The sequence below is a fragment of the Hemitrygon akajei genome, chromosome 5 (genome assembly GCF_048418815.1).
Source record: "Hemitrygon akajei chromosome 5, sHemAka1.3, whole genome shotgun sequence".
Taxonomy (NCBI): Eukaryota; Metazoa; Chordata; class Chondrichthyes; order Myliobatiformes; family Dasyatidae; genus Hemitrygon; species Hemitrygon akajei.
This window is the reverse complement of record NC_133128.1, coordinates 7,831,677-7,847,100: the sequence shown is the minus strand read 5'-3', so window position 1 is coordinate 7,847,100 and position 15,424 is coordinate 7,831,677. Positions and strand designations below refer to the sequence as shown.

The window sequence follows — 15,424 nt, the reverse complement described above, 5'->3', positions numbered from 1 at the left end:
AGAAGTTTATCTGTCTTATTCCGTATACTGCACGCATTCAAATATAGCACCCTCAATCCTCTATTAACCCTTTTTGATTTTGTCCACATTTTGCATTGCAACTCATCCTTTTGACTGCAATTTTATCCTATGATTGGGCTCTCCTTGCTAGGAGTCTCACTATATTGCCTCTGTTTGTAAACCAACTTCCTCACCTTCAGCACTATCACTCCGGTTCCCATCTCACTGCCAATTTAGTTTAAACCCACACAAACAGCCCTATCCAACCTCCCCCCAAGGATACTGGACGGCCTTGGGTTCTGGTGTAACCTGTCCCTTTTATACAGGTCATATCTTCCCCACAAGAGATCCCAATGATCAATGATGCAAACTCTTCAGTTTGCATATAAGGAGAAGGTGGGAGTGGAGGATGCTATCACGTATTTGCTGCACAAATCACTCTCTCACCTAGAGGGGGTCAGTTGTGCTGTGAGGATTACATTCCTTGACTTCTCTAGTGCCTTTAACACCATCCAGCCCAAGATCTTAAGGCACAAACTAACGGATATGGGAGTAGACCCTCACATGGTGGATTGGATAGTGGACTACTTGACAGATAGACCTCAGTATGTGCGGTTGGGAGACTGTAGGTCTGACACGGTGGTCAGCAGCACAGGGGCGCTGTAGGGAACCGTACTCTCTCCGGTCCTGTTCACCCTGTACACATCAGACTTCCAATATAACTCGGAGTCCTGCCATGTGCAGAAGTTCGCTGATGACACGGCCATAGTGGGGTGTGTCAGGAATGGACAGGAGGAGGAGTATAGGAAACTGATACAGGACTTTGTGATATGGTGCAACTCAAACTACCTGCGTCTCAATATCACCAAGACCAAGGAGATGGTGGTGGACTTTAGGAGATCTAGGCCCCATATGGAGCCAGTGATCATTAATGGAGAACGTGTGGAGCAGGTTAAGACCTACAAGTATCTGGGAGTACAGTTAGACGAGAAGCTTGACTGGACTGCCAACACAGATGCCTTGTGCAGGAAGGCACAGAGTCGAATGTACTTCCTAAGAAGGTTGGCGTCATTCAATGTCTGTAGTGAGATGCTGAAGATGTTCTATAGGTCAGTTGTGGAGAGCGCCCTCTTCTTTGTGGTGGCGTGTTGGGGAGGAAGCATTAAGAAGAGGGACGCCTCACGTCTTAATAAGCTGGTAAGGAAGGCGGGCTCTGTCGTGGGCAAAGTACTAGAGAGTTTAACATCGGTAGCTGAGCGAAGGGCGCTGAGTAGGCTACGGTCAATTATGGATAACTCTGAACATCCTCTACATAGCACCATCCAGAGACAGAGAAGCAGTTTCAGTGACAGGTTACTATCGATGCAATGTTCCTCAGACAGGATGAAGAGGTCAATACTCCCCAATGCCATTAGGCTTTACAATTCAACTGCCAGGACTTAAGAACTTTTTAAAAGCTATTATTAATGCTTTTTGAGACGGTGATTTAGATGCATATCATATTTTTTTACTGAGTTAAGTATTGTATGTAATTAGTTTTGCTACAACAAGTGTATGAGACATTGGAAAAAAAGTTGAATTTCCCCATGGGGATGAATAAAGTATCTATCTATCTAAAAAATCTGAACCCCATTTCCTAAGCCACGCATTCATTTGCCAAGTCATTCTATTCTTACACTCACTGGCACATGGCATAGGCAGCAGTCTAGAGATTACTACTCTGCAGGTCTTGTTTCTCAGCTTTCTACCTAGCTCCTTAAAATTTCTCTTTAGGACCTCCTCACCTTGCTTACCTATGTCGTTGGTGCCAATGTGCACCAAGACTTCTGGCTGCTCACCCCAGCTCTGAGAATGCCTTGGACCCCACCTGAGACATCACTGATCCCGGCACCAGAATGCAACGTGCCATCCAAGTGTCTCTACTGCACCCACAGAACCTCGTCTCTGTACCTCTGACTAAGGAATCACCTATCAACACTGCACTCCTCTTCATCTCTCTGCTATTCACTGCCACAGCACCAGACTCAGTGCCAGAGACCTGGCCAGTGTGGCTCCCCCTTGTAGGTCGACCCCCTCAATAGTAGTTAAATTTGTATACATGTTATAGAGGGGAACAGCCACAGGTGTACTCTGCATTCCCCCTTCTTCTCCTGACAGTCACGCAGTTACCTGTCTCCTGCAGCCTAGGGGTGACTACCTCCCGAAGGCTCCAATCACAAACCAGAGAAAATCTGCAGATGCTGGAAATCCAAGTAACACACACAAAATGCTGGAGGAACTCAGCAGGACAAGCAGCATTTATGGAAAAGTGTACAGTTGAGGTTTTGTGCCTAGACCCCTCAGCAGAATTGGGAAAATCAGGTTGTTGCAGGATTCCAAGGGAAAGAATTTGTAGAGAAGCCCTTAGGAGTCAGTGATCATAATCTGATAGAGTTCACCTGCAGTTTGAGAGGGAGAAGTTAAAATCAGATGTATTGGTATTACAGTGGAGTAAAGTGAATTATACAGGCATAAGAGAGGAGCTGGCCAAAATTGACTGGAAGGGGACACAAGCAGGCAGTTCATCGACAGCAATGGCTGGTGTTTCTGGGGGCAATTCAGAAGGCACTGGATAGATACATCCCAAAGATGAAGAAATATTCTAAAGAGAGAAGGAGGCAACCGTAGCTGACAAGGGAAATCAAAGACAGCATAAAAGCAAAAGAGAGGGCATATACTGTAGTATTGAAAAATTAGTGGGAAATTAGAGGACTGGAAAGCTTTTAGAAATACAACAGAAGGCAATGACCAATAAGGAGAGAAATTATGAAATATGAAGTTAATCCATCTGATAATATAGAAGAGTTTACAAAGGTTCCTTTTTCAGATACCGAGAGGCCCAAGTGGATTTAGATCAGTGGAAAATGGTGCTGGAGAGGTAGTGATTGGGATAAACAAATGGTGAATGAACTCCAAATATCTTAAGTAAGACACCAGGAGTATGCCAGAAATTCAAGCGTCAAGGGGCAGAAGTGAGTGTAGTTGCTATTGCTAAGGAGAAGGTGCTTGAGAAGCTGAAAGGTCTGAAGGTAGATGAGTCACCTGATCAGATTAACTATACCCCAGGGTTCTGAAAGAGGTAGCTAAAGAGACGGGGACTGATGCCAGCGTGGCATTGTGGCCAGTCCAACCAATCTTAGAGTTGTTCAAGAAGGTTACCAGGAAAGTTGATGAAAGAAAGACAGTGGCTGTTGCCTTCATGGACTTCAGCAAGACCTTTGACAAGGTCCCGCATGGGAAGTTGGTCAAGGTGATGTAGTAAATCAAATTAGACGTTGGTTTTGTAGGAGAAGCCAGAGAGTGGCGGTAGATAGTTGCCTATTTGACTGGAGGCATTTGACTAGTGGGAGTGCCACAGCGATTGGTGCCGAGTCCTTTGTCGTTTGTCATCTATATCAACGATCTGGATGATGATGTGGTAAACTAGATCAGCAAATTTGCAGATGACACAAAGGTTGGGAGTGTTGTGGATAGTGTGGAGGTTACAGTGGGACATCGATAGGATGCAAAACTGGGCTGAGAAGTGGCAGGGTGTTCAGCCCAGATAAGTGTGAGGTGTTTCATTTTGGTAGGTCAAATATGATGGCAGAATATAGTATTAATGGTAAGACTCTTGACAGTGTGGAGGAACAGAGGGATCTTGGGATCGGAGTCCATAGGACACTCAAAGCTGCTGTGCAGGTTGACTCTGTGGTTAAGAAGGTATATGATGCATTGGCCTTCATCAACCGTGGGACTGAGTTTAAAAGCTGAGAGATGATGTTACAGCTATATAGGACCCTGGTCCGACTCTACTTGGAGTACTGTGCTCAGTTCCAGTCGCCTCACTACAGGAAGGATGTGGAAACTATAGAAAGAGTGCAGAGGAGATTTACAAGGATGTTGCCTGAATTGGGGAGCATGCCTTATGAGAATAGGTTGTGTGAACTTGGCCTTTTCTCCTTGGAGCGGCAGAGGATGAGAGGTGATCTGATAGAGGTGTATAAGATGATGAGAGGCATTGATTGTGTGGGTAGTCAGAGGCTTTTTCCCAGAGCTGAAATGGCTAATACAAGAGGACACAGGTTTGAGGTGCTTGGAAGTAGGTACAGAGGAGATGTCGGGTAAATGTTTTATGCAGAGAGTGGTGAGTGCATGGAATAGGCTGCCGGCGATGGTTGTAGGGGCGGATACGATAGGGTCTTTTAAGAGACTCCTGGATAGGTACATGGAGTTTAGAAAAACAGAGGGCTATGGGTAATCCTAGGTAATTTCTAAAGTAAGTACATGTTAGGCACAGCATTGTGGGCCAAATGGCCTGTATTGTGCTGTAGGTTTTCAATGTTTTTATAACACCAAGACTGGGTAAAATAGGAATTATAAATTACAATACAAAATTATACATTAAAATAAATTAAGTGTGTAGTGGAAATAGAAGGGGAAAATACTGAGGAACTGATCATGGGTTCATTATCCATTTAGAAATTTGATGATGGAGTGGAAGAAGCTCTTCCTGAAACATTGAATGTATGTCCTGAGGCTCCTGTACCTCCTCTTGATGGTAGCAATGAGAAGAGGGCATGTCCTGGGTGATGGGGATCCCTGTTGATAGCTGCTACATTTTTGAGGCATCACCTTTTGAGGGTGCTTTGGATGCAGGGGAGGCTAGTGCTCATGATGGAGCTGGCTGAGCTTGCAACTTTCTGCAAATTTTTCAGATCCTGTGCAGACACCATTCCAGTGATGCAACCAGTTAGAATGCTCTCCACCGTACATCTGTAGAAATTTGCAAGTGCCTTATGTGATAACAATTCTCAAACTACTGAGGAAATATAGCTGCTGTTGTGCCTTCTCTGTAATTGCACCAATATGTTGACCAGGATAGTCATCAGAAATGTTGATGCCAGGAACTTGAAACTGCTCACCCTTTCCACTGCTGATCCCTCGATGAGGACTGGTGTGTGTTCCCTCGACTTGCCTTTTTGCAGCCCACTATCAATTCCTTGGTCTTACTGATATTGAGTGCAAGATTGCTTCTCCTGTACACCTCATCATCAGCTGATATTCTGCCAACAATAGTTGTGTCATTGGCAAATCTATGGATGGTGTTTGAACTGTTTCTAGGTACAGAGTCGTAGATGTAGAAAGAGTGTAACAGTGGGCCAGTCATGAGTCCTTGAGGTGTGCCAGTGTTGAATGTCACAAGGTTATTTCCAAACCATAGACTGTGGTCTGTCCTGGCGAGGAAGTCAAGGATCCAATTGCAGAGGGAGATACAGAGGCCCAGGATTTGGAGCTTGTTAGCTGGAACTGAGGGTATGAGGGTATTGAATGCTGAGTTGTAGTTAATAATCAGCAGACTGACGTAAGTATTAGTATTGTCCAGGTGGTCCAAGGCTGAGTGCAGAGCCAATGAGATTGTAACCACTGTAGACCTATTGTGGTGACAGGCAAATTGCAGCAGGTCCATGTCTTTGCTTATGCAGGAGTTGATTCTGGCCATAAGTAACCTCTCAAAAGTATTTAATTACAGTACATGTGTATGCCACTGGGAAGTAGTCTTTGATTACAGTAGATGTTTATGCCACTGGGCGATGGTCATTGGTTACAGTAGATCTTTATGCCACTGGGCGATGGTAATTGGTTACAGTAGATGTGTGTGCCACTGGGCGATGGTCATTGGTTACAGTAGATGTTTATGCCACTGGGCGATGATCATTCATTCCTGTAGATGTGTGTGCCACTGAGAAGTAGTTCTGCTGTTCTTGGTCACTGGTATCATTGTCACTAGGAATACAGTGTAGGGAAGTATATGGTCTTGCACATTTGCAGAAGATGTAGTCTATTTCCCAAACGGGGAGAAAATTCAGAAATTAGAGGTTCAGAGGGCCTTGGGAGCCATAGTGCAGGATTCCCTAAAGGTTAATTTCCAGGTTGAGATGGTTGTAAGGAAAGCACATGCAATGTTAATTTTCATTTTGAGAGGACTAGACTATATAAGCCAGGGTGTAATGCTGAGGTGTTATGAGGTATCGGTCATATCACTTCTCAGAATCGGAAGAATCAGAATCAGGTTTATTATCACCGGCATGTGATGTGAAATGTGTTAACTTAGCAGCAGCAGTTCAATGCAATACATAATCCAGCAGAGAGAAAAAAATAAAACCATAATAAATAAACAAGTAAATCAATTACATGTATTGAATAGATTTTTTAAAAATGTGCAAAAACAGAAATATGGTATATTAAAAAAGTGAGGTAGTGTCCAAAGCTTCAATATTCATTTAGGAATCAGATGGCAGAGGGGAAGAAGCTGTTCCTGAATTGCTGAGTGTGTGCCTTCAGGCTTCTGTATCTCCTGCCTGATGGTAACAGTGAGAAAAGGGCATTCCCTGGGTGCTGGAGGTCCTTAATAATGGATGCTGCCTTTCTGTGACACCACTCCCTAAAGATGTCCTGGGTACTTTGTAGGCTAGTGCCCAAGATTGAGCCAACTAAATTTACAACCTACTGCAGCTTCTTTCGGTCCTGCACAGTAGCCCCTCAATTCCAGACAGTGATGTAGCCTCTCAGAATGCTCTCCACGGTACAACTATAGAAGTTTTTGAGTGTATTTCTTGACATGCCAAATCTCTTCAAACTCCTTATGAAGTATAGCCGCTGTCTTGCCTTCTTTATGACTACATCAGTATGTTGAGACCAGATTAGATCCTCAGAGATCTTCACACCCAGGAACTTGAAGCTGCTCACTCTTTGCACTTCTGATCCCTCTATGAGGATTGGTATGTGTTCCTTTGTCTTACCCTTCCTGAAGTCCACAATCAGCTCTTTCGTTTTACTGACGTTGAGTGGTTGAGTGCGAGGTTGTTGCTACGGCACCACTCTACTAGTTGGCATATCTCACTCCTGTACACCCTCTCGTCACCACCTGAGATTCTACCAACAATGGTTGTATTGCCAGCAAATTTGTGGCTAGTATTTGAGCTATGCCTCGCCACACAGTCATGGATATATAGAGAGTAGGGCAGTGGGCTAAGCACACACCCCTGAGGTGCACCAGTGTTGATCGTTAGCGAGGAGGATATGTTATCACCACTCCGCACATATTGTGGTCTTCTAGTTAGAAAGTTGAGGATCCAGTTGCAGAGGGAGGTATAGAGGCCCAGGTTCTGCAACTTCTCAATCAGGATTGTGGGAATGATAGTATTAAATGCTGAGCTCTAGTCGATGAACAGTATCCTGACGTAGGTGTTTGTGCTGTCTAGGTGGTCTAAAGCTGTATGGAGAGCCATTGAGATATTTTGAAGCCATTTTGAAGTATTGTGAGCACTAAGATAATATTCCATTGCCTGTTATCAAACATAATGATACTCTTTGTCTTGTCTCCCACAGACACCTATATGCACACTCATCTCATCCATGCTGTTAGTTAATACGACACAGGTCGATTCTAGTTGGTCCAATCAGTCAAAGTTGGTTCTGAGCAATCCCATTTCCTCCCACTTCATTTCCCAACAGAAGGATGTCCATGTAGAACAGAGATCAGGCCGAATTTCTTTAGCCAGAGGGTGATGATTTTGTTGAATTCATTACCTCGGATGGCTGTGGAAGCTTAGTCATGAGGTATTTTTCAAGTGGAAGTTGTGGTTTCTTGATTGGTAAGGGTGTCAAATGTTATGGGGAGAAGGCAGGAGAATGTGGTTGAGAGGAAAAATAAATCACCTATGATTGAATGTGGAGAGACTAGATGGGCTGAGTGGCCTAATTCTGCTCCTACAGTATGTCTTATGGTCTTGTTCTTAGTTTTAAATTCCCCTAATACCCAAGGGTATATTGATCACTGACATTCATTATGTTTCCAAAGAGCTTTCTTTACAATCAGGTTTAATATCACTGGTATACATTGTGAAATTTGTTGTTTTATGGCAGCAGTGCATTGCAATATATACTCAAAATTCAAAAAACTGTAATTTACTATAAATAGACATAACCCAAGTCCCTAAGTGCCATGCGTGTTATTGGCAAAAACAAACAGTTCTCAGCAGTCTGTAACCGAACACACGCACAATCCAGCATGTAAATCCCCAATTAAATACCAGAAGGCAGTACCAATGGGAGGCGCCAACCCTCCAGCCCAGCATGGCCTCCGGTGGCTTCTCTCCTGGATTGGTCCAACAGGCAAGCCACGGCTTGAGGCCTAGTCCTTGCTACAACTGAGGCCAAGCAGCTGGCCTGCAGACTTTTACACCATTACACATAGGAGACAGACTTGTTGGATTTTACATTGTCAATGTCCAATAGGGTCTTGCGATCACAAGAAAAACATCCAAGACAATCATTCGCTGTTAGACCACAGTAAACTGTATCTATACTGTGACTTTCAGTGGAACTGTGACACCAGGTCCTAACATGTAGATAAGTTTTCGAGGGATATGGGTCAAGAGCAGGGGAATGGTGATTGCTCAGATGGACAACTCGATCAGGCTGGCTGAGTTAGGCCTGCTTCAGTGCTCTATTACTCTCTGATTCTATAGAACAAGGAATGGTACTGCATACCTTCATTGGATCAGTTCTTGGCCCAGCACATAGGAAAGCATAGCAGCACCTCTCTCTTAGAAGTTTGTGAAGATTTGACATGTCATCTAAAATTTTGACAAACTGCAAGAGGTGTGTGGTGGAGAATATATCATCTGGCTGCATCATGGCCTGTTATGGAAACGCCAATGCCCTTGAATGGAAAAGTCTATAGAAAATAGTGGATACCACCCAGTCCGTCTTGGATAAAGCCCTCCCCACCACTGAGCATGTTTACAAAGACCACTGTCAAAGAAAAACAGCATGTGGACGATCATGGTCTTTCCATGCCCATGATTACTCTTGGCAATTTTTTCTACAGAAATGGTTTGCTATGCCTCCTTCTGGGCAGTGTCTTTACAAGATGGGTGTCCCCAGCCATGGTCAATACTCGTTGGAGATTGTCTGCCTGGCGTCTGTGGTTGCATAACCAGGACGTGATTTGCACCAACTGCTTGTACAACCATTCACCACCTGCTCCCATGACTTCAGGTGATGCTAATTGGGGGGTGGGGTGGCTAAGCAGGTGCTACATCTTGCCTAAGGGTAACCTGTAGGCTAGCGTGGGGAAGGAGCATCTTATACCTCCTCTGGTAGAAACATATTTCCACCCTGCCACCCAATTCCATGTTGATGCTCCTAAAGGTCCTGTCATTTAATGTACACCTGACCTCCCAAAATGCATCACCTCACCCTTGACCAGTTCAAAGATTTATTTTATGGTCAACGTATGCATGTACAATACAACTCTTAAATTTGTCTTCTCTAAAATGGCCATGAAATACAGAAAGACCGGGGGGGTTGATGAAAGAAAAGACATCAATTCCCCATCCCCCAGCATGAATAAGAAAAGAAACAAAACTTGCAGACCCCAAAATCCCCCACCCCCTCCCCGCAGAAAAAATCAGCAACAGTAAGAATTCCTGATCCCCTCGCTCACAGCAAAACAGCGACAGTCACAGTCTCAGACCCCCTCACATGCAGAAAAAAATCCGTAACGCTAACAGTCGCTGATCCCCTCACTCGCAAAAAAACGGCAATAACAATCCCCGATCACGTCACTCACAGACAAGAACACTGACACAAAAAATTAGCTGACAGCCACCCGCAAATCTGCCTCAAGGAAGAAAACACCGAAGAACTGAAGGAAGCCAATGTAAAGTACAGTCCAATAATCAAATAAGTCTTTGAATATTGGAAACATCTTTTTGTCTGTATACAAGCTGAGTGGCTGCACGAACTCAGTCCTTCCTCAAAGAGTGACCACCGACCTGGGTCCGAAAACATCGATCTGACTGCCGACCATCGTCGCCCCAGTTGCCTCCGTCGGGAGTCATTGTTGACCCCCTCCGCATTCACCTTGACGCTTCAATCTTCCCTGCCGTTTTGAGGTGGAGTCATGAATGTCTCTGGTCTGTTGAGTCCTTTTTGATCTCCTGTCTCTAATCTCCATGAGGCAGCTCTCCAGACACAACGTAGTGCTGGATCCTTTGATTGAGTTCTGAACTTTACGTCACCGGCTCCAACAGTTTCCGTAACACAAACAAGACAACAAGAACAAGCAGAAAGCATAGACAAAGTGAAATAATTGGGGAGATTAGCTATCTGGAAGATGTTGCCAGGGAGATCGTTGTTCACTGGTGCTATCTTGCCACCTCTCTGTCTACATTTTCATCTGGTTTCTAATCAGGGCAGTGCAGTGGAGTCATGGTAAGTGCATAGTTTTACAATGCCAACCATAAGATCAGGGTTCGATTTATGCTGCTGCCTGTAAGGAGTTTGTAAATTCTATAAGCGACTCTCTTGGTTTCCTCCCAAAATCAAAAGATGCATGGGTTGGGGTTAGTGACTTGTGGATGTGCTATGTGTTGCGACACTTGTGGGCTGCACCAGAACAGTCCTCACTGATTTGATTTGACACAAATGACACATTTCACTGTAAGTTTTTACATACATGGGACAAGTGAACATAGAAATCTACAGCACATTATAGGCCCTTTGGCCCACAATGTTGTGCTGACCATGTAACTTACTCTAGAAACTGCCTAGAATTTCTCTACTGCAGAGCCCTCTATTTTTCTAAGCTCCATGTACCTATCTGAGGGTCTCATTAAAGACCCTATTGTATCCGCCTCCACCACCGTAGCCGGAAGTACATTCCACACACCATCATTTCTGTGTGAAAAACTTACCTCTGACATCTGCTCTGTACCTACTTCTAAGCACTATGCCCTTAGTGTTAGCCATTTCAGCCCTGGGAAAAAGCCTCTGGCTATCCACATGCCCTCAACATCTTATACACCTCTATCAGGTCACCTTTCATCCTCCGTTGCTCCAAGGAGAAAAGGCCAAGTTCACTCAACCTATTCTCATAGGGCACACGCTCCAATCTAAACAACATCCTTGTCAGTCTCCTCTGCACACTATAGTATCCATACCCTTCCTGTAATGAGGTGACCAGAATTGAGCACAGTACTCCAAGAGGGGATGAACTAAGGTCTTATATAGCTGTAACTTGACTTCACGGCTCTTGAATTCAATCCCATGGTTGATGAATGCCAACACACCATACGCTTTCTTAAGAACGCTGTCAACCTGCGCAGCAGCTTTGAGTATCCTATAGACACGGACCTCAAGATCTCTCAGACCGTCCATACTGCCAGGAGTCTTAAAATTAATATTATATTCTGTCTTCAAATTGGACCTGCCAAAAACACTGGTTGAAAACACAGCTACTTCTCAGCCCAGTTCTGCATCCTATCAATGTCCCTCTGTAACCTCTGACAACCCTCCAGCTATCCACAACATCCCCAACTTTGTGTCATCAGCAAACTTATTAACCCACTCTTCTACTTCCTCATCCAGGTCATTTATAAAAATCACAAAGAGGAGGGGTCCCAGATCAGATCCCTGTGGAACACCACTGGTCACCATCCTCCATGCAGAATTGGGCAAGCCAATTCTGAATCCACAAAGCAAAGTCTCCTTGGATCCCAGCCTGTTTACTTTCTGAATGAACTTCGCATCGGGAGCCTTATCAAATGGCTTACTGAAATCCATATACACTACATCTACTGCTCTACCTTCATCAATGTGTTTTGTTACATCCTCAAAGAATTCAATCAGGTTCGTAAGGCACGACCTGCCCTTGACAAAGCCATGCTGACTATCCCTAATCAAATTATGTCTCTTGAAATGCTCATAAGTCCTGCCTCTCAGGATCTTCTCCAACAACTTGCCCGCCACTGAAGTAAGTCTCAATTTTCTATGATTTCCTGGGTTATCTCTACTCCCTTTCTTGAACAAGGGAACAACATTTGCAATCCAGCAATCCTCCGGTACTTCCCCTGTCCCTATTGATGATTGCCAGGGGCTCAGCAATCTCCTTCCTCCCCACGGCAGCCTGTGGTATACTTCGTCTGGTCCCAGCGACTTATCTAACTTAATACCTTTCAAAAGCTCCAGCACATCCTCTTTCTTAATGTCTATATGCTCAAGCGTTTCGGTCCACTGTAAGTCATCACCACAATGGCCAAGGTCTCTTTCCCAGGTGAAAATATTCATTAAATACCTCCGCTATCTCCTCGACTCCATGCACACGTTTCCACTATCACACCTGATTGGCTCTGTTCTCACACGCTCATCCTCTTGCTCTTCACATAGTTGTAGAATGCCTTTGGGTTTTTCTTAATCCTGCTCACCAAGGCCTTCTCATGGCCCCTTCTAGCTCTCCTAATTTCATTTTTAAGCTCCTTTCTAGCAACCTTGTAATCTAGAATTCTATCAGTACCTCGTTTCTTGAACCTTTCATAAGCTTTTCTTAACTAGATTTTCTACATATTTTGTATACCATGTTTCTTCTATCCTACCATCCTTTCCCTGCCTCAATGGAACATACCTATGCAGAACTCCATGCAAATGTTCCCTGCTTATCTACATATTGTATCAGGAAACCTTCCTGAACTCTCCTAACAAACTCCACCCCATCTAAACCCCTTGCTCTAAGGAGATGCCAATCAATATTAGGAAAGTTAAAATCTCCCATCACAACTATTATTATTGCACCATTCCAGAATCTGCCTCCCTATCTGCTCCTCAATGTTGCTGTTACTGTTGGCGGGAGGTCTATAAAAACACCCAGCAGGGTTATTGCCACCTTTCTCTTTCTGACTTCCACCCACACTGACTCAGTAAACCATCCCTCCATGACTTGCTACTTTTCAGCAGCCATGACACTATCCCTAATTTGCAATGCCATGCCTCCACCTCTTTTGCCTCCCTCTCTGTCCTTTTTGAAAGATCTAAAGCCTGGCACACTCAGCAGCCGTTCCTGCTCCTGAGACATCCAAGTCTCTGTAATGGCCACAACATTATAGTCCCACATATTGATCGATGCTCTAAATTTATCCGCCTTGTTTATGATACTCCTTGCGTTAAAGTAGACACATCTCAAACTATCAGGCTGAGTGTGTCTTTGCTCTAACATCTGCCGATCCTTCCTCACAAACTCCCTACAAGCTGTCTCTACTTGTGCTCCAACCTCCCCATCTTCTGCCTCTTCACTTTGGTTCCCACCCTCATGCAAATCTAGTTTAAACTCTCCCCAATAGCCTTAGCAAACCTCCCCGCCAGGATATTGGTCCTCCTCAGATTCAAGTGCAACCTGTCCTTTTTGTACGGATCACACCTGCCCCAGCAGAGGTCCCAATGATCCAAAAATCTGAATCCCTGCCCTCCTGCTCCAATCCTTCAGCCACACATTCATCCTCCACCTCACTCTATTCCTGTACTCATTGTCACGTGGTGCAGGCAGCAATCCCAAGATTACTACCCTTGAGCAAACACGAGGAAATCTGCAGATGCTGGAAATTCAAACAACACACACAAAATGCTGGTGGAACACACTACTTTCAAATCTCTTACTATCTTTCCTTTCGGTTAGTCCTGACAAAGGGTCTCGCCTGAAACATTGACAGTGCTTCTCCCTATAGATGCTGCCTGGCCTGCTGTGTTCCAACAGCATTTTGTGTGTGTTGTTACTACCCTTGAGGTCCTGCTTCTCAGCTTCCTTCCTAACTCCCTCTCTGCTTTCAAGATCTCCTCCCTTTTTCTACCTTTGTCCTTCACATGTACCACGACCTCTGGCTGCTCACACTCTCATTTCAGGATATTGTGGACGCAGTCAGAAACATCATGGACCCTGGCACCTGGGAGGCAAATTGCTATCTGTGTTTCTTTTTAGTGTCCACAGAATCGCCTGTCTGTCCCTCTGACTATACAGTCTTCTATTACTGCTGCCATCCTGTTCCATTCCTTACCCTTCTGAGCCACAGGGCCCGACTCAGTGTCAGAGGCATGTCCACTATTGCTTCCCCCAGGTAGATCATCCCCCCAACATTACTCAAAATGGAGTACTTATTGTTGAGGGGGACAGCCACAGGGATGCTCTTCACTGATGTTATCCCTTCCCTTTCCTGACAGTCACCCACTTAGCTGTCTCCTGTGGCCCTGGAGTGACTACCTGCCTGTCTGCACCTGTCTGTCACTTCCTCACTCTTCCTAACAAGCCGAAGGTCATCGAGCTGCAGCTCCAGTTCCCTAACCCAGTCTCTAATGAGCTGCAGCTCGATGTATCTGGCCCAGATGCGGCCAACAGGGAGGCTGGAAGTCTCCCAGATATCCGACATCTGACACCCAGAGCAGAAAACTGGTCAGAGGAAAAAAGAGATATGAGGGTAACTTACCTCATCTAGGCCCGTCCTCGCCAAAGCCCTGCTACTCTGTCTCACACTACTCCAATGACCGCTGTGCTAGTCAGAGTCTCACTTTTATCATAGAACCTCCTCAGCAGTTACTGCGACTGTGCACTTCTCCCAGTCAAATCCAATGAAGCTAATCTTTATCTTTGAGCTATATCCCACGTTCTTTGACAACCTTCCTTACTATCCACAACTCTGGAAAATTCTGTGCCACCTGCAAACCTGCGACATGGGATATAGAACTGTACTGTCAAAGGTAAATTTATTCAGAGAGTAATGAGGAATGGGATTCAAGGAGACCTTGCTTTGTGGATCCAGAATTGGCTTGCCCACAGAAGGCAAAGGATGATTCTGCATGGAGGACGGTGACCAGTTGTGTTCCACAGGGATCTGTTCTGGGACCCCTCCTCTTTGTGGTTTTTATAAATGATCTGGATGAGGAAGTAAAAGGGTGGGTTAGTAAGTTCGCTGATTGCTGATGTCACAAAAGTTGGGGGTGTTGTGGATAGCCTGGAGGGCTGTTAGAGGTTACAGCAGGACATCAATAGGATGCAGAACTGGGCTGAGAAGTGGCAGATGGAGTTCAACCCAGATAAGTATGAACTGTTTCATTTTGGTAGGTCAAAATTGAAGACAGAATATAATATTAATGGCAAGACTCTTGGCAATGTGGAGGATCAGTGAGATCTTGGGATCCATGTCGATAGGACACTCAAAGCTGCTGTGAAAGTTGACAGTGTTGTTAAGAAGGCATATGGTATGTTGGCATTCATCAACTGTGGGATTGAATTCAAGAGCTGTGAGGTAATGTTACAGCTATATAAGAACTTGATCACACCCCACTTGAAGTACTGTGCTCAGTTCTGGTCACCTCACTACAGAAAGGATGTGGATACTATAGAGAGAGTGCAGAGGAGATTTACAAGGATATTGCCTGGATTGGAGAGCGTGCCTTATGAGAACAGGTTGAGTGAACTTGGCCTTTTCTCCTTGGAGCGATGGAGGATGAGGGGTGACCTGATAGAAGTGTATAAGATGATGAGAGATACCCAGAGGCTTTTTCCCTGGGCTGA

The 15,424-nt window shown here is 44.9% G+C and overlaps 1 protein-coding gene across 1 annotated transcript in view; it reads left to right on the top strand.

Annotated features, from left to right (window-relative positions):
* Positions 1 to 15,424, top strand: part of LOC140727467 (E3 ubiquitin/ISG15 ligase TRIM25-like) — a 56,197-nt gene that overhangs the window by 32,399 nt on the left and 8,374 nt on the right. The gene's annotated exons all lie outside the window — the stretch shown is intronic.